Below are 18693 nucleotides of genomic sequence, written 5' to 3' on the forward strand. Positions count from 1 at the left end.
CCGCTGCCCCACGGAGGGAAAGGAGAACATCAGTGTATTGATCAGAAAATAGAGTGAGGATGCCCCTGGGAGGGCTTGGTGGTGGCTGGCATGGGACGCTGGCCTTCACTCTGCAGACAGACAGGCAAGCAGTCAGTCCCGGGGGCCAGGATCGATGCCCCCCGGGAGGACTTAGAGATAGTCTCACTGGAGGACAGCTGATATGCTGTGAAAGATTAATGCATTCTGACACTCCCGGATATCAGTGTACTGATCAGAAAATAGAGTGAGGATGCCCCCCGGGAGGGCTTGGAGGTGGCCGGCATGGGGCGCTGGCCTTCACTCTGCAGACAGACAGGCAAGCAGTCAGTCCCGGGGGGGCAGGATCAATGCCCCGCGGGAGGGCTTGCAGGTAGTCAAACCAGAGGACAGCCGATATGCATTGAAAGTGATATGCAAGCAGGCACTTGTGGTGGGTTAAGGCCCGCTGCCCCCCGGAGGGAAAGGACTACATAGGTGTATTGATCAGAAAATAGAGTGAGGATGCCCCCCGGGAGGGCTTAGAGATAGTCTCACTGGAGGACAGTTAATATGCTGTGAAAGTAGAATGCATTCTGACACTCCTGAGGAGTTAATGGCCGATGTCCCCCGGGAGGACTTGGAGAAGGCCAGAATGGGGCGCGGGCCTTCACAAAGCAGGCAAGCAGGCAGCCCCGGGGGGGGGGGGGTTAGGACCAATGACCCCCAGGAGGGCATGGAGGTGGCCAGAATGGGGCGCATTTGCCTCCACTGCAGGCAGTCAGTCTGTCTGTCAGTCAATTCGTAATTTACAAAATTTCGTAAACTTTGAAATTTTGAAATCTGAAATTTCAGAAGTCCTCAGAAATTTGAAACTCTAGTGCCCCCTGGAAACGAAGCGAGTTTAGAACCAAATTTTTTCTTGATCAAACAAGCCTACTGAACACCATCTGGAATTAAATTTGGGGAGAGTCTCGCCCAATGCAGGTTTCCAACAGAAACAGGAAAAACGTTCCCCGTCCCAGGCTTCTCCCATTTCCATGTGCAAGAATGGAAAGCAGCCCTTCAGCCTGGGAGAGTTTCCAGCGCTAAGGGTGCATTCACACTGTAGAATTGGTGCAGTTTGATACCACTTTAACTGCCACAGCTCCATGCAATGGAATTTTAGGGTTTGTTTTTTGGTGAGGCACCAGCACTCTTTAGCAAAGGAGGTGAACGACCTTGCCAAACTACATCTCCCACTGTCCCACAGAATCCTGGAATTTCCAGCACTAAAGGTGCATCCACACTGTGGAATGGATGTGGTTTGATTCCACTGCCAAGGCTCAATGCTATGGAAATCCTGGATTTGTAGCTTTGGTGAGGCCCCCGATCTCTTTGGCAGAGAATCTTTATAAAACGACAATTCCCAGAAATGCTTAACAGTGAGCCATGGTGGGTAAAGTGGTATCATTGCATTAATTCTATAGGGTATATACTAGGCCTGTTTGATCAAGAAAAAATTTGTTTCTAAATTCGATTCTTAATTGGGGTGTTTTTTTGTTTCGATATTAAAAATATTTACAAAACTTACCAAAAAAATGTTTTGTTATTTACGAATTTTTGTAAATATTTACAAAACATTTTAGAAAAAAAATTTTTCTTGATCAAACAGGCTAAGTGTGAATGTTGCAGTAATGGTCACCTTGATTAGCATTGAATGGCTTTCTCCCACCCTGGACATTCCATAGTATTAGATGATATATAACTCACCATTTGCCTAGTTTCCAACAGACCTCTGAGGATGCCTGCCATAGATGTGGGCAAAATGTCAGGAGAGAATGCTTCTGGAACATGGTCATATACAGCCCTGAAAAGTCACACAAGCCGGATGGCGCGCGGAGGCCGCTTGTGAGCGCGCGCGTGCCATCCAATGGGCTCCGGCTTCTGCGCCCCCCTCCTCCTCCTCCTCCTCCCAGCTGGGAGGAGGAGGAGGAGGAGGAGGAGGAGGAGGAGGGGGGCGCAGAAGCCGGAGCCCATTGGATGGCGCGCGCGCTTACAAGCGGCCTCCGCGCGCCATCCGGCTCCGGCTCCTGCGCCCCCCCTCCTCCTCCTCCTCCCAGCTGGGAGGAGGAGGAGGGGGGGGCGCAGGAACCGGAGCCGGATGGCGGAGCCGGATGGCGCGCGGAGGCCGCTTGTAAGCACGCGCGCCATCCAATGGGCTCCGGCTTCTGCGCCCCCCCCTCCTCCTCCTCCTCCTCCTCCTCCCAGCTGGGAGGAGGAGGAGGAGGAGGAAGGGGGCGCAGGAGCCGGAGCCGGATGGCGCGCGGAGGCCGCTTGTGAGCGCGCGCGCGCCATCCAATGGGCTCCGGCTTCTGCGCCCCCCTCCTCCTCCTCCTCCTCCTCCTCCCAGCTGCACTTCCTGCAACACAGCTGGGAGGAGGAGGAGGAGGAGGAGGGGGGCGCAGGAGCCGGAGCCCATTGGATGGCGCGCGCGCGCTCACAAGCGGCCTCCGCGCGCCATCCGGCTTCTGCCACGGTGCACTGCTGGGGTGCTTGGGAGTGCCGGATTGGCTCCCAGGCACCAGCACTGCAGCACCACTCAGCAGCAGCCTCCATGCCATTAACGACACGAGCTGAAGCTCGTAAAATACATGGGGCTGCTGCTTCGATATTTTTAAACCCTTCCGGGTTTAAAAATATGTTTTGATATCGCGTCGGATATTCAAAAAATAACGATTAAAAAACGAAAAACGAATTAACGAAACAAAACCGACAGGCCTAGTATATACATTCCCTCCACATTTTTAAATAATAGACATGACTTCTTTGGATGGGCAACAACTTGCTAAGCTAAAGATATTATTTTATTTTACTGACACAAAACCACAGTATGTCACAGCAAATGAGATCTATATGCTGGATTTCGTATCACAAAATGACAAGTCGAACACTTCCCAAGCGTCTAGGACTGTGTGATGTATTTTTGAATGATGCCTGCAAATTCAAGTCAGGTGGCCTTTTGTAGTTGACAGATCGTGATTTTGTTGATGTTTATTGTTTTCAAATGCTGGCTGAGATCTTTTGGCACGGCACCCAGTGTGCCCATTACCACTGGGACCACCTGTACTGGTTTATGCCAGAGCCTTTGCGGTTCGATTTTGAGGTCCTGATAATGGCATTTACATTATTATTATTATTATTATTATTATTATATACTTTATGTTGCTGTGGTTTTTAGCTTTGAGCATGTTCTTAAATGTATTTTTAGCTGTGAAATTTTAATACCATTGATATTTAATTCTGTTTTAATATTTATATATCGGTAGGTTTTAAATTGTATTGAAATGCTTTTAATGTAAGCTGCTTTGAGACTCTCTGTAGTGAAAAAAAGCGGGGTATAAATAAACAGCAACAATAATAAACAAGATCCTGAGGACTCAAGGCAGCCCATAATGCATTGGGCAAAATCTAGGACCAGCCGATGTTTTCTGCACTTGGCAGCTGTGAAAGATTGAGAGAAGATCCTCAAGTGCAAAGACCTATCAAGCTCCCACCTTATCAGCTTTTAGGAAAATCTTGAAAACCTGGCTGTTCCACCTTGCTTTTGATGAATGAACAATAATCCCCATTCCATGTCCATCCCAGCATATACTCGTCCTCTTGATGCACTTCTCCTTCTTCCTAGCAGGTAATTAAGCCCCTTGGTTTGTCCTTCCTGTACCTCTCACCAGATAAATCACTCCAGTTTCCTATCCTACCCTACGTCCCCCTGTTTTTATCTGTGCATCTGGCCCAGCCCATCCTGATTTACTCCTTGTTCGTAATTGTTATTTCACTTTATTCCTGGTGTTATATCCCACTGTGTTATCCTTCCTTTACTTTTTTATGTTATTGTTTTTACTGTGATATATTATTTTAATTTAATTTTTATTTTTAATTCTAATTATTATTTTGCCGTTATGTATTTATTTGTTTATTGTATTCGTCGGGCTTGGCCTCATGTTAGCCACCCCGAGTCCCTGAGGGGAGATGGTGGCGGGGTATAAATAAAGTTTAATAATAACAACAACAACAACAACAACAACAACAACAAAGTCAGACTCATCCAGGTTATCATATTTCCAGATTCCATAGAAAGCTGCCAAGAAAGTGATAAGAAGAAAAATACAGTGTTGGAGGAGAGTTCTGCAGATACCGTGTAAAGCTATGAAGGCCAAGAAATGGATGCAGGAGCAAAGTGAGCCTGAACTCTTCCTAGATGGTAAGATGACAATACTGAGGCTGGACAGATGGCGATGGGACTCACTGGAAAAAACAATAATGCTTGCCCAAACTGAAGACAGAGAGGCTGCAGTACAGATGGAGAGACTCAGTCAAGAAAGCCATAGACACATTGACTTTGCAAGACTTGAGCAGAGATGTTCACAAGACATGGAGGCCTCTCATTCATAGGGTCGCCATAAGTCGAAGCCAACCTGAAGGCAGTGAATGACAATAAAATTGGAAGGCAATATGAAAAGATGGACAGATTCAATTAAGGAAGCCAAGTTGGGAAGTGGGAGGCAAGATGGCTTCGGCATGACAGGACATGATTTTTATTTTTCCTACTCTCTTGTCCTTGAAATGGGGAACAGAAAATGCAATAGGACTAGCCCTGAGTCAACAATACACCATAAAAAGGTAACGTTTTCCCCTTGACATTAAGTCTAGTCAAGTCTGACTCTGGGAGATGATGTTTATCTCCATTTTTAAGCTGAAGAGCTGGCATTGTTCGTAGGTGCCTCCAAGGTCATGTGGTGGCATGACTGCATGGAGCACTGTTACCTTCACACAGAAGCAGTACCTATTGATCTATTCACATTTGTCTGTTTCTGAACTGCTAGGTTGGCAGAACCTGGGGCTCACCCTGCTCCCCAGATTCAAACCATCAACCTTTTGGTCAGCAAATTCAGCAGCTCAGCAGTTTAATCTACTGCACCACTGGGGGCTCCAAATTTATTTATTTATTTATTTATGGTATTTATTAGGCCTGGGCGGTTTCGTTCATTAATTTTGTAATTCGTTAAATATTCGTTATATTTAACAATTACAAAATGATTTCAAAATATATTTTCAAACCCTGAAGGGTTTTTCAATAACGAAATGGCATCCTCCATACTTTTTACGAGCTTCCGCCCGTTTCGGAAATGGGATGGAGGATGCTGGGTGCCCTGGGAGCCAATCCGGCGCTCCCAAGCACCCAAGCAGTGCACCGTGGCTGATTGTGATTGGGCGGGCAGCCCTTTAAAAGCGGCTCCACGTGGCCGCATTGCTCATTGTTGCGGAGGCGAGGGAGAAGAGAAGACGGGAGGTCCGGGAGGGCGGCTTGGATTGGCTTGGCTTGGTTGGCTAAGCTTGGATTCATTCCTTGCATTGATTCATTTGCTTTCATTTTTGCATTCCTTAATTCTGTTGTTGGGAGTGCGAGGGCGGTTTTTGTCAATTTGTTAATTTTACATTTTTAAATATTTTTGAAAAATACCTTTCTTTTATTCTTAAAAAAATCAAAAATATTCTTAAAAAAGAAAAGACCCTTCTGCCGCTGTGTGCTATCGTTTGTCCCTGTCTTGTGACTGTTTGCTCCACAGCAGGGCAAGCATTTTGTTAATTTTCCATTTTTAAATACTTTGAAAAATACCTTTCTTTTATTCTTAAAAAAATCAAAAAATATTCTAAAAAAAGAAAAGACCCTTCTGTGGCTGTGTACTATTGTTTGTCCCTGTCCTGTGGCTGTTTGCTCCACAGCAGGGTGAGCATTTTGTTAATTTTACATTTTTAAATATTTTTGAAAAATACCTTTCTTTTATTCTTAAAAAAATCAAAAAATATTCTAAAAAAGAAAAGACCCTTCTGTGGCTGTGTGCTATCGTTTGTCCCTATCTTGTGGCTGTTTGCTCCACAGCAGGGCAAGCATTTTGTTAATTTTCCATTTTTAAATATTTTTGAAAAATACCTTTCTTTTATTCTTAAAAAAAATCAAAAAATATTCTAAAAAAAGAAAAGACCCTTCTGTGGCTGTGTGCTATTGTTTGTCCCTGTCTTGTGGCTGTTTGCTCCACAGCAGGGCGAGCATTTTGTTAATTTTCCATTTTTAAATATTTTTGAAAAATACCTTTCTTTTATTCTTCAAAAAATTCAAAAAATAATCTAAAAAAAGAAAAGAATCTTGTGTGCCTGTGTGTGCGTTTCTCCCTGTCCTGTGGCTGTGTTCGCTCCACAAGAGGGCAAGTTTTCTGTTAATTTTCCATTTTTAAATATTTCTGAAAAATATTTCTCTTTTATTCTTCAAAAAATTCAAAAAATAACCTTAATAATCGATTCGTTATTGACGGTTTTACAAATAACGAAATTTCGTAAATGCTTTGCATATGCGCTAACGCGGGCGCCATCTTAACGAAACGATTCGTAAATATTTACAAAAATTTGGTAAATACCGAACTTTTTTAAGGGAAAATTTTGTAATTATTTTAAATATCGAAACAAAAATAAACCCCAAATACAAATCGATTTTAGAAACAAATTTTTCCGTTGTTACCCAGGCCTAGTATTTATATTCCACTCTTTTCACCCTGAAGGAAACTCAAGATGGATCACAGAACACATATACGGCAAACATTCAGTGCCGTTATACAAAAAAAGCCAAGACATAAAACTGTACATAGACAAAGGTATATATAGACTCCCCCCCCCCCCCCCCCATTTTTGGCATCTTGGAGGTTGTGCTCAGTTCCGGCCCTGGATGGTGCTGTTGCTCGATCTTCCCTGTCAATGAGCTTTTGTTCATAAACTTCCTGGAATTTTCTGGCATTTCCTTATGGGTGCCTAAATACCTCCCCGCTTTTCAAGTGGTAGCTATTTATCTACTCATAATTGCTGTTTTTGATCTGCTAGGTTTTCAGGAGCTGGGCTAAAGGCCTGGAGCTCACCCTGCCCCGGGCTTCAAACTGCCAACTTTCCAATTAGCAAGATTTACTTTAGCTGGTAGTTAACCTGCTGTGCTAAAGCTCAGCCAATCAGGCTTCTAAACAACTGAAAATTGACAAACTCTTCGGGGAGGGAGTATACCTGACTATCTGTTTGAAATTACTACTAACAACAATGCTACTCCCTTAATTCTTCATGATAAAGGTAATGAGCCTCTGTCTGTAGTCTTTGACAACAACTTGAGTGTATATCATGAAGGAGTGTCCTTGGAGTCAAATGAAACAGACACGTCAAATGAGAATTCCCTCATTACTGAGATAAAACAACATGCAGGGCAAACAATTACCCTGCACCTTGTGTGATGAACCAATGTCTCCTTACAGCCCACACTGCTGTGTCTGTATTTGAATGGGAGGAGAGTATGGTGTATGAAAACACCACTAGGGGCTCCTCCAAAACACCTAGTTACAAAAACGTAACAGCAATTGGATTTTACAAGCAAATCAAATAATACTGCAAATTTGTGAGGATTTAAAAAGAGACGCTATGATGTAATGGGTTGTCTGAAATGACATGTGGCAGCAGCTGATTGGCTAAGCATGCCAGGGGCCAGAGTTCTGATTGGCTGCTGTCTCTGGCTTGCTGCTGAGACAAAGGGTTTTAACTGCCAGTTTCACTTTGGAGAGTGAAGAGAGTGCTGACTAGAAATAGCCAGGAAGGAAATGCCTGCTAACTCTCGGAAGCCTGATCATTTTTAAGGCATGAAGCATATTTTAAAGATTGTTTAAAAGGACTGCTTATTCCCTCTGTTCTCTGTGCGAATTCAGAGAGACTGCTGTATATATTGTTGCCCTGTTTGACCTTTTGAACTGAAGTAAATATACTGTTAAACATTAACAACTTTAGATATGCAGATGACATCACTTTGATGGCTGAAAGCAAGGAGAAGCTGAGGAGCCTTCTAATCAAGGTGAAAGAAGAAAGCACAAAAGCTGGGTTGCAGTTAAACATCAAAAAAACCAAAATTATGGCAGCAAGAATGATTGACAACTGGGAAACAGAGGGAGAAAACATGGAGGCAGTGACAGACTTTGTATTTCTAGGTGCAAAGATTGCAGACTGCAGCCAGGAAATCAGGAGACGCTAACTTCTTCAGAGGAGAGCAGTGACCAATCTTGATAAAATAGTGAAGAGTAGAGTCATCACACTGGCAACAAAGATCTGCATAGTCAAGGCAATGGTATTCCCCATAGTAACCTATGGATGTGAGAGCTGGACCATAGGGAAGGCTGAGTGAAGGAAGATAGATGCTTTTGAACTGTGGTGCTGGAGGAAAATTCTGAGAGTGCCTTGGACTGCAAGAAGATCCAATCAATCCATACTTCAGGAATAAAGCCTGACTGCTCATTGGAGGGAAGAATAGTAGAGGCCAAGATGAAGTTCTTTGGCCACATCATGGGGAGACAAGAAAGCCTAGAGAAGACAATTATGCTGGGGAAAATGGAAGGAAAAAGGAAGAGGGGCCGACCAAGGGCAAGATGGATGGATGGCATCGTTGAAGTGATTGAGTTGATTCTGAAGGAGCTGGGGGAGGTGACGGCTGACAGGGAGCTCTGGCGTGGGCTGGTCCATGAGGTCACGAAGAGTTGGAAATGACTGAACGAATGAACAACAACAAAGATCAGGCTGCATTCTATAAGGTCAGGAAGTTCGTAACTGGCCTTTTGTCCAAAAGGTGAAATTTTGAATTTTGTTGCAACTCTGCCATACATCTTATTCTTTCCAGAACAAGTGGATATGGTGTACTCCACTGTCTTGCTGTGAAGGTTGAACATGTCAAAGAACTCTGAGGTTTCAAGAGAAGCATCACTTTGGGCATCCAAGGTGATGTAGACCTTTTTTCTGTTCCATGGCTGCTTGTCTGGATACACCTCTGCCAGGCAAATTGGGTGACAAATCCTGGGCCTGTTGTTATTTTGGCAAAGCTTGGTGCAGGCAACAGCAGGAGCCTTGAGAGCTACCTGAGGTTCTGTAGGTCTTTGGTCATCTTTAGTTTCTTCTTTGACAGGAGACTTTGATTTTGGTTTGAATAGAGCAGAATCAAGGTTGTGCATTGCAGAGCAATGCTTGAGACTATTGCAGTGTTGACAATTCACTTTCTCCTTGCAGTCTTTGGAATAGTGGAGACGCAACATCTGTAACACATCTTGGCCTTTTGGACTATTTGGAGCCGTTCTTTGTAGAGCTTCTTCGTGAACTCTCTGCATTCAGCAAGGCTGTGTGGCCTTTGATGAATGGGACAGGTGATGCTGTTGTTGCTGACTGGTTGAGCAGAAGCTGGAGGAGTAGTGTCTGTCATCTTGACACTCAAGTTCCTTTTAAGTTCTTTGCCCTGCACTTTGTCTTCTTTGGGGGGTTTCTCAGGCTTTAGGCCTTGGTACAAAGTGGGAAGACCTGTTTGAGGGTCATTCCACTCACGAGCTGCTTTGGTAAAAAATCCACCAAAAAGGTTGAAGGGTGGGTATACATTTGCATTTGCCTCCTTGTACTTAAACACCTCTTTTCCCCAAGCTTCTCGAAGGGGAAAGGGAAGTTTGCAGAGAATGGCACTCTGCAACGTGTGCTTGTCCAGACATGCCAATTCTGGCAGCTCTGGATTTCCTTTGGCTGAAGCTAGCTCTAACAAAAGATCACTGAAGTCCCAAAGCAATCTTTCATCTTCAGCGATGGGAACCTGTTGAGTCGATTAATGATGGATGCTTCTATCTCAGTGCTTGCACCGTAGTGCTGGTCCAAGCGAGACCACGCTGTGGACAATGCCGTTTGGGGGTCTGCCACATGAGCAACATAAATCTCTTTATTTGCTCGGCTGAGCTGGGTCCAAGCCACGCCATAAGAAGAGACAATTCTTCATCTGCTTCTAGCTTGAAATCTCAAATGGCCCTCTTGAAGGTAATCTTCCACAGAAGGTAGTCATCTGGCCGGTCAGTGAATTTCTAGACCCCTTTGTCTCTGATGTCTCTTCTTGGATTTCACAGGAGGGAGCCCAATTGCGAATCCGGTGTGTAGGGGTACATCTGAGGAGTCTGCTGTGGTGTGACAAAGTCAATGTTCTTTGGTTGAACACATCTTGTCACGATGGTAGGAGATGCTGGGTTCAGCAGATTGCTGGCAGGCAGTGCCTCTGAAGCTTTCATCCCGCTAGGGACAATTGGCTTGGTATGCAGGGATGGATGTGGTGGTTCACTCCCAGCCATGCCTTGCCAATCTGAATGGATGACTGGATTGAGTCCAATGAACACTGGATCCTGTTGAAAGATGTCATCCTTTGGTCTCCACATGGACAGGTGGTATCTCTGAATCCTAATTACAGGGATGGACTCTGACAAAGATGATGGCACCCTCCCGGCCGTACTTTGCTGCACTTTGGGAGAATAGGCTGGCTTTGAAGTCGCGAACACTGGAACAGGTGAACAATCTTCAGGATGGTCAAAGGAGACATGACCCTGCACTACAGGTGGTTCTAGATGCAGGTGTGTTGAAACCTTTGCAATAGACTCTTGTGTTGGCAGGAGGCTAAGGTTTTCTTGAGTTAGCTCCTGTGATAGAGCTTTGGCTAAAACGTTGGCCCTGGCTCTCTTTTGTGCTGTGTCTCTTTTTTGCTTGGAGCAGATCCAGGTCCCGTTGTAGCGTATCTTGCCTGGCCTTTGCCACTGCAAACTCTATTTCTCCCTGGGCCTTAGCCTATGCTAAGTCGGCTTCCTATTGAGCTCTAGCCTGTGCTAGAAGCAGTTCCTGCTGGGCTTTAGCCAGTTGAAGGAGGAGCTCCTCGTCAAAGGCCAGGCCTTGCTTAGCCATCTCTGCAGACGCCCCTGCTTCCAAAACCTCTTTTCTAATTTCCAAATGGATAGCCTCTCTGTTGGCTGCTTTGCAAGATGTGCTAACTAATGAATGTGCGGAATGTGCCTGGACGAATGTTTGGATCTAATGCTAGCAGCCTTAGATGGAAGCTTAAGTAGACTGGATCTAAGGCTTTCACATGGGGAGCCTCGATCCCTTTGCTCTGGACCTTTGGATAAGGAACTAGGCTCTGGTTCAAATAGAACCACGCTGTAGCGCCTCCTCTCTTCTTGTGGGCTAAAAGAAATTTATTTAGCCCTATCTAAAGACTCTGGGGTATTAATTTTGTTCAGTACATAAATTATTTCCTCTGCAATAGCGTCCTCATCATTGAAGACCTTCAAAAATTATTGTTTAAGAATTTCTTTTTCCTTTGGGCAAAGAGAAGCCTTAATTGAATCATGTAAGGTGGGCAAGTGCCTCCAAGCTCTTTTAAATCTTTGTGTAAGTTGGCTTTCTTGCTGCAAAAGACAGAGCATGGCCTTCTGTGTGGGATGCCTTTCTCTGACAGGGTGGGGGGATTTAATCCTAACTTCATGAGACCTCAAAGTTTTGACTTGTCATACTGCAGAATTCAAAGGAAACTTATCCCACACTTTAAACAGTACAAATGCAATACAATTTAAGCATACAATTGAAAAGGCACACAAAAAAGACAATGCAATCTTTGAAAAAGACAATTACAATAGCTGCTTATTGCTTAACTGGGAAGTTAAGCCTTGAGCTTTATAGACTTGCTGCGAGCTCCCAGAGGCTGTTGCTAGGCAGACTTCAAGTGAAGGCTGGCTCCTCACACCCCCTCAACCTTGGAGGGATGGAGGCTGGCTCTGCAAAAAAGGCGGGAACTGCGGAAGGCTGGAAACTTTGCAGAAGGATGCTTGCTTCTGGCTGGAAATCCTGCAAATGTATCAACTTTGCAGAGAGCTGGAAACTGTGCAGAAGAAATAGTAGCTTTGCAGAAGGTTTGCTTGCTTCTGCCTGGAAACCCTGCAAATGTATCAACTTTGCAGAGGGCTGGAAACTTTGCAAAAGCAACACTTTGCAGAAGGATGCTTGCTTCTGGCTGGAAACCCTGCAAATGTATCAACTTTGCAGAGGGCTGGAAACTTTGCAAAAGCAACACTTTGCAGAAGGATGTTTGCTTTTGGCTGGAAACCCTGCAAATGTATCAACTTTGCAGAGAGCTGGAAACTGTGCAGAAGTAACAGTAGCTTTGCAGAAGGTTTGTCTTGCAGCAGCTGCAAAGAGCTAGATTCTAGCAAAATGTATCCACTTTGCAGAATGTTTGTCTTGCAAGGAGATGGCTGAGCTGCAGAGGCTGGACTTGCAATTTGCTGTGGCTTGCTTGAGAAGCAAAAAGGCGGGAACCCCAGGAAAATGTATCAGGTTTGCAAAAGCTGGAATTCCCTTCTGAGGAGAAGGCAGGCTTCTTTTCTGAGGCAAAGGCAGACATCCCTTTGGCTCTATTTTTCTATAAGAGACTATAGGCTTGGCAAAATAAGACCCTTTGGCTCCTTCTTTTCCCTTCTTAGCACTTCTGGAAAAGAAGGCTCCTCTTAGCACTCTTATCTCTTAACACTGTGCCATCGTGCTTGGGGACTATTAGTCTTAATGAAGGAGGGATGGACATGGCACCTTTCCCCCAAGGGATTGCTTCTTGCCCTCCTATAGAAAACTGGAACTCCCAAAAAACCCAAAACACTGTAAATAGCTCAAAATAAGTTTTAATTATCATAAAGTCATTTCTTTAAAGCAATGAGCTGGAAAATTTTAGAGGGGTGAAGGAAAACATACGTTACAGTCTCAATTAGTCCTGGGTCCAAGGGATTTGAAGCTGAGAAGCCTCACCAAGATTCCTCTTTCCTCAATGGCTGTGAATGCCGGAGCAAACCACAACCCCAGTTCAGATGGCCTATGTTTTGAAGATTCAGGATCTTCCTTTGGTGCCAAAAGAACCGGCTTGAAGGTGCCTTGGTCTCCTCAATAATTGTCCAGGACAATCTGGACATAAAGCATGAGTCCCAAGGGTAAAAAAATCTCAGAACTGGCACTAAGAGGTAACTTAAATCAGGGTCCTTTAGAGTCAGGTCTCTTACTCACGTCCATCTGGTATGAACTCTGATGACAGAATGAAAAGAAAAAGGAAGTTCTCCCCTCTTGCAGGAAGAGGTGGAGCCAAACAGTACTGATTGACAGTTACAAGCAACCAATCCATACAACTATGCATAAGGTTAAAAGGGGCAGGATTAAGCATGATACAATAGTTTAAATCTTACAACCAACAGTTCTATATATAGGTGGCACCATTCGCACCGTCACAAGGGCCTTAAAAGAGAGATACACACAGGGGAACACACATGCTCCAGATGCAACACTCCAAGGGATTCTGCTCCAGAAGTGAAGTGGATATGGCAGAAAATACAGAAAATACAAGACAATCCTCATGTGGATTTTTTGGCACAGCTAGCATTGAATAGGTTACCTAGATTTAGAGACACCAATCTTAAATGGGAAACCTTTAACAACAAGCAGCAAATGGGCTGGGGCTTGCCGCATGTATTCATGCATAAGCCCAAATAACTTCGGCCAACTTATCCATGGGCCCATTAAGAAAAAGAAAACTGAACCTTTCTCTTCTTCCAACTCTTCTTAAATAAATCCCAGAGTGCCTTTGAGCCTCTTCTTGCCCACTGAAGAGAGTTGGTCCCCTCATTTACCCCAAGGCTGGGAGACCAAAGCGCTCCAAAGCTGCTGTTGCATTCATCGGCTTGTCTTGGTCCATGTGGATTAATATGCTAATATTTGGTTTCATTGAATCATAGAATCTCAGAGTTTCCCAAGGGCTATCTAGTCCAACCCTCACTTCTGCCAGGCAGGAAGGCACAGCCAAAGCTCTCCCGACAGATGGCCATCTAGCCTCTGCCTAAAAACCTCTGGAGAAGGAGGCTCCATTGAACTCCAAGGTATCATATTCCTTCCTAATGTTCAGATGCTCAGATGCCTCTATTGTGTCTCCAGAACAGCACCAAACTAGCTTGTTCCTTCCTCTATGGGACATCCTTTCAAATAATTAAGCATGGCCCTCATGTCCTCTTCTCTCAGTCTTCTCCAAACTAAACATCCCTAGCACCCTTAGCTGTTTCTCATAGGGCTTAATTGTCAAACCTTTGATCTTTTTGGTTGCCCTTCCAGCTTGTCAATATCCTTCTAGACTTGCTTTGCCCAGACCGGGACACAGGATTATTCCACTTGAGATTTGACAAAAGCAGAATAGAATGGGACTGTGACATTCCCCCACTATGCAAACTAAAATCACATTGGCCTTTTTAGCTGCTGCATTACTTGGTTGATTCATCCTCAGCTTGTGTTGAACTCAGACTCCTAGGTCCCTTTCCCATGTACTGTTTGCAAGTCAAGAGTCACCCATCCTATATCTGTGTATTACATTTTTATTGCTTACTAGCTTGGGGACCCGGCGCTGCCCAGGTTATTTGAGAAAGGAATGGTGTATCAAGGTTGGTCTTTATCAGTTATTTATATGGCTCAGGAAGTTAGCCATATAACTGCGAATCCCATCATCTGTGGTCCATCCTTCTCCAAATTGCACCAGAATGGAGAGTGGATCGTGGGGGCTCTCTGTGTGCCAAGTTTGGTTCTTGATCAATCATTGGATGAGGGTCACAGTGGTCTCAGAATGTGAGTTTAGGTACTGCAAGTCCCATCATCCATAGTCTGTTCTCCCCCAAACCTCACCAGAATGTTGAGTTGGCCAAGGGGGCTCTCTGTGCCAAGTTTGGTCTTTCTTGGTATTTGGATAAGTGTCGCTGTGGTTTCAGGAAGTAAGTGAAGATACTGGAAGTCCCGTCATCCATCGTCCGTCCTCTTCCAAACAGCATCGGGAGGTAGAGTGGGTCATGGGGGCTCTGTGTACCAAGTTTGGTCTTGATTGGTCATTAGATGAGGGTTGCAGCAGTCTTGGGAAGGGAGTGGAGGTACTTGAAGTCCCATCATCCATGGTCTGTCCTCCTCGAAAGTTCACCATGATGTAGAATGGGTCATGGGGACTCTGTGTGCCAAGTTTGGTCTTGACCAGTCATTGGCGAGGGTGTCAGTGGTCCCAGGACGTGAGTGAAGTGACTGCAAGTCCCATCATCCATTGCTAAATTCTTCCAAACCACACCAGGATGTAGAGTGGGTCATGCGGGCTCTCTGTGGAAATTGTGGTCTTGATCCATCATTGTTGGCAGTTGTAATGGTCTCAGGAAGGGAGTTCAGGTATTGCAAGTCCCATCGTCCATGGTGCATCCTCCTACAAACTGCACCAGGATGTAGAGTGCGTCATGGAGACTCAGTGTGCTACGTTTGGTCTTTATCGGTAATTGAATGAGGGTTGCAGTGGTCTCAAGAATTGAGCAAAGGTACTGCAAGTCCCATAATCCATGGTCCATCCCCAGCCAAACCTCACCAGGATATAAAGTGGGTCATGAGAGGTCTATGTGCCAAGTTTGATAATGATCTGTCATTGGATGAGGTTAACAGCGGTCTCAGAATGTGAGTGATGGTACTGCAAGTCCCATCATCCATCGTTCATCCTTCTCCAAACTGCTGTAGGATGTTGAGTGGGTCTTGCAGGCTCTGTGTGCTAAGTTTGGTCTGTTTTGGTAATTTTCTGATGCAGCCCCTGGCCTTTTCCTTTTCTCTCTTTGTCAACTCGGAATCTTGGAATTGTGGCTGGCCAATCAGAGACCATATGCAAATTTCCTTCTGTCATGTCTCCGTTTCTGTCATGAACCCTTTTCTCCACCAGGGGCTCCTGTTGAAGCAGGCTAATCAAGGACCATATGCAAATAGCACCACAGCAGCAGCCAATCAGTATCTTAGAACTTTCAGGCTGGCCAATCACAAAGCCGGCACATACACCACCACACATCCACCACATACAAGTTTTGACTTTTATTATATACTAGCTTGGGGACCCGGCGTTGCCCGGGTTATTAGAGAAAGTGGGTAATGGCGGTTCTGTATGCCAAGTTTGGTCTGTGTTGGTCTTTGGATGATGGCAGCATTATTTTCAGGAAGTGAGTGAAGGTACTTGAAGTCCCACCATCCTCCTACAAACAGCAGCAGGATATAGAGTGGGTCATGGGGGCTCTGTGTGCCAAGTTTGGTCTTTATCAGTCATTATATGAGGGTGGCAGTGGTGTCAGTAAGTGAGTGAAGGTACTGCAAGTCCCATCATCCAAAGTCCATCCCCTTTCAAACTGCAGCAGGATGTAGAGTGGATCATGGGGGCTCTGTGTGCGAAGTGTGGTCTTGATTGGTCATTAGAAGAGGGTTGCAGCAATCTTCAGAAGGGAGTGGAGGTACTTGAAGTCCCATCATCCATGGTCTGTACTCCTCCAAACTGCACCAGGATGTAGAGTGGGTCATTGGAGCTCCATGTGCCAAGTGTAGTCTTGATTAGTCATTGGTGAGGGTCTCAGTGGTCTCAGGAAGAGAGTGAAGTGACTGCACATCCCATCATCCATCTCCAAAGTTTTCCGAACAACACCAGGACGTAACGTGGGTCATGAGAGGTCTATGTGGCAAGTTTGGTCTTGATCAGTCATTGCATGAGGTTTGCAGAGGTCTCAGAATGTGAGTGAAGGTACTGGAAGTTCCATCATCCATGTTCCACCCTTCTCCAAAACTGCAGCAGGATGTAGAGTGGGTTCATGGGGGCTCTGTGTGCCAACGTTGGTCTTGATTGGTCATTAGATGAGTTTTGAAGCAGTCTTGGGTAGTGGAGGTACTTGAAGTCCCATCATCCATGGTCTGTCGTCCTCCAAACTGCTCCAGGATGTAGAGTGGGTCATTGAAGCTCCATGTGCCAAGTTTGGTCTATTGGTAATTGGATGAGGGTTACAGTGGTCTCAAGAATTGAGCAAAGGTACTGCAAGTCCCATAATCCATGGTCCATCCCCCACCAAACCACACCAGGACGTAAATGGGTCATGAGAGGTCTATGTGCCATGTTTGGTCCTGATCAGTCATTGAATGAGATTAACAGCGGTCTCAGAATGTGAGTGATGGTACTGCAAGTCCCATCATCCATGGTTCATCCTCCTCCAAACTGCAGTAGGATGTCGAGTGGGTCATGGGGGCTCTGTGTGCCAAGTGTGGTCTGTATTGGTAATTGTCTGACTCAGCCCCCTCTGGCCTTTTCCTTTCCTCTCTTGGTCATCTCGGAATCTTGAAATTGAGGCTGGCCAATCAGAGACCATATGCAAATTTCCTTCTCATGTCCCCGTTTCTGCCATGAACTCTTTTCTCCACCAGGGGCTCCTATTGAAGCTGGCCAATCAGAGACCATATGCAAATAGCACCACAGCGGCAGCCAATCAGAACGCTGGCACATACTCCTCCCGCCACATTTTTGTCCTCCGCATACAAGTTTTGACTTTTATTATATACACTAGCTTGGGAACCCGGCGCTGCCCGGGTTATTAAAGAAAGTGGGTAGTGGCGGTTCTGTATGCCAAATTTGGTCTTTATTGGTCATTGGATAACGGCTGCATTGTTTTCTGGAAGTGAGTGAAGGAACTGCAAGTCCCATCATCCATAGTCTCCCTCAAACATCACCAGAATGTTGAGTTGGCCATGGGGGCTCTCTGTGCCAAGTTTGGTATTTGGATGAATGTCACTGTGGTTTCAGGAAGTGAGTGAAGGTACTGCAAGTCCCATCATCCATTGTCCGTACTCCTCCAAACAGCACCAGGATGATCGGACATTAGTAAGGGTTGCAGCAGTCTTGGGAAGGGAGTGGAGGTACTTGAAGTCCCTCTGTGTGCCAAGTTTGATCTTTATCAGACATTAGATGAGGGTTGCAGCCATCTTGGGAAGGGAGTGGAGGTACTTCAAATCCCATCATCCATGGTCTGTCCTCCTCAAATGTGCACCAGGATGTAGAGTGGGTCATGGGGACTCTGTGTGCCAAGTTTGGTCTTGATCAGTCATTGGTGAGGGTCTCAGTGGTACCAGGAAGTGAGTGAAGGTACTGCAAGTCCCATAATCCATGGTCCATCCTTGGCCAAACCACACCAGGACGTAAAGTGGGTCATGAGAGGTCTATGTGCCAAGTTTGGTCCTGATCAGTCATTGGATGAGGTTAACAGCGGTCTCAGAATGTGAGTGATGGTACTGCAAGTCCCATCATCCATGGTTCATCCTCCTCCAAACTGCAGTAGGATGTAGAGTGGGTGATGGGGGCTCTGTGCCAAGTGTTGTCTGTATTGGTAGTGTTCTGACCCAGCCCCCGGCCTTTCCTCTCTATGTCATCTCGGAATCTTGGATTTGAGGCTGGCCAATCAGAGACCATATGCAAATTTCCTTCTGTCATGCCCCGTTTCTGCCATGAGCCCTCTTCTCCCCCAGGGGCTCCTATTGAAGCTGGCCAATCAGAGACCATATGCAAATAGCACCACAGCGGCAGCCAATCAGAACGCTGCCACATACTCCTTCCTCTGTCCGATACAAACATTCTCTTTTATTATATATATAGACTAGTTTGGGGACCTGGGGCTGCCCGGGTTATTTGAGAACGGAATTGTGTATCAAGGTTGGTCTTTACCAGTTATTTATATGGCTCGCAGTGGTCTCAGGAAAATAGTGAAGGTACTACAAATCCCATCATTTGTGGTCCGTCCTCCTCCAAATTGCACCAGAATGGAGAGTGGGTCGTGGGGGCTCTGGTTTTGTTCTTGATCAAATATTGGATGAGGGTCACAGTGGTCTAAGAAAGTAAGTGAAGGTACTGCAAGTCCCATCATCCATAGTCTGTTCTCCAAACCTCACCAGAATGTTCAGTTGGCC

The sequence above is a fragment of the Anolis sagrei genome, chromosome Y (genome assembly GCF_037176765.1).
Source record: "Anolis sagrei isolate rAnoSag1 chromosome Y, rAnoSag1.mat, whole genome shotgun sequence".
Classification (NCBI taxonomy): domain Eukaryota; kingdom Metazoa; phylum Chordata; class Lepidosauria; order Squamata; family Dactyloidae; genus Anolis; species Anolis sagrei.